We start from the raw sequence: 1329 nt of genomic DNA, 5'->3' as shown, positions 1-1329 counted from the left end.
AAATAGAAAGATGAGAAATATTTGTTAGTTTCTAGTGTGTTTTGTAAATAGTTATTGTTGATTCCATGTTACGCACACTAGGCTTTATTTGCGGTGATCGTGGATCGAACACGAGACCTTCAGATCTTCAGTCTGACGCTCTCCCAACTGAGCTATCCCAGCAGTACGAGTGTTACATACTCGGTTTTAATAATTGTTTTCTATTGTAAATTCCAAATTAAAAAACTAAGATAATTACACTGATAAAAGAATGTGAAACAAAAATCATTTGCTATTATTTATTATATAGTTATTAATATGCAATAAAATGTCTTAAAACAAATCTGTATCAATTAAAATTTGTAAAGCTTACAATTTGAAATTTGAATGGGTGAAAAAGTTACTTACATGCAAGTTTTGTTGAATTATTTTGTCGGTATTTTCAAACTATTTATTTTTTTTCATATCTTGAAAGGAACCTATGATATATTACCATCGTACATAAAAATTAGATATTTTGAGAAATCACAAATAATAAATCTCATGCAAAGAAAAACATTGATTAAATAGTTTCTATTTAAATCAATCAAGGCAACATCTCACTGTAATAAATTGTCATTATAATGCTACTACTCAACAAACTTTATTTAACAATCATATAAATGAAACTAATCCATAAATCGACTTCAAATGTCACTACTCCACTAACTAGCCGTGGTTTGACAATTGACAGAGAGGGTTTGAGAGGGAGGGTGAAGATGAGTAACAATGTTTGAAAATGTGTTTCAGTTCGACTCTAACCATGATAGCGATTACAGAGTGGGGTAAATGTCATAACTAAGGAGAAACAGATTTGGTGAGATATCACTAACAATAAGCACAATTCTCTAAATCTTGTAGATCTATGGTACTCCTAGTAGGGATATATATGGCAACACCACATCGTAATACACCAGAAAGACTAGATGGAGTATGGGTTATCACACATGAAAGATGATTTGTTTTGAAGGTTTCAATTGGCTTGGTTTATGTGTGGTAGTTTTGAGTGCATGGTTGAATTTTATTGATGATCAATATAAGGTTAGTATAAAAATATTCAAATAGTTTTCTCTATCATGATTTGTGTCAAGAATTTGATTTGTGCAAAAGCACGGAAACAAAAAATAACAACATTTTTTTTTGTCAAAAAATTAAAAAAGGCGATAGTTTGTAAATAGAAAGATGAGAAATATTTGTTTGTTTCTATAGTGTTTTGTAAATAGTTATTGTTGATTCCATGTTACGCACACGAGACCTTCAGATCTTCAGTCTGATGCTCTCCCAACTGAGCTATCCCCATAGTACGAGTGT

The 1329-nt window shown here is 30.9% G+C and overlaps 1 non-coding gene across 1 annotated transcript; it reads right to left on the bottom strand.

Annotated features, from left to right (window-relative positions):
- Positions 1-89: 89 nt before the first annotated feature.
- Positions 90-162, bottom strand: TRNAF-GAA. Its single transcript has one exon. It is a non-coding gene; the product is annotated as a tRNA-Phe (tRNA).
- Between the last annotated feature and the right edge of the window lie 1167 nt (positions 163-1329).

Source organism: Ipomoea triloba, chromosome 16, assembly GCF_003576645.1.
Source record: "Ipomoea triloba cultivar NCNSP0323 chromosome 16, ASM357664v1".
NCBI lineage: Eukaryota > Viridiplantae > Streptophyta > Magnoliopsida > Solanales > Convolvulaceae > Ipomoea > Ipomoea triloba.
This window is presented reverse-complemented; position numbering and strand designations above follow the sequence as displayed.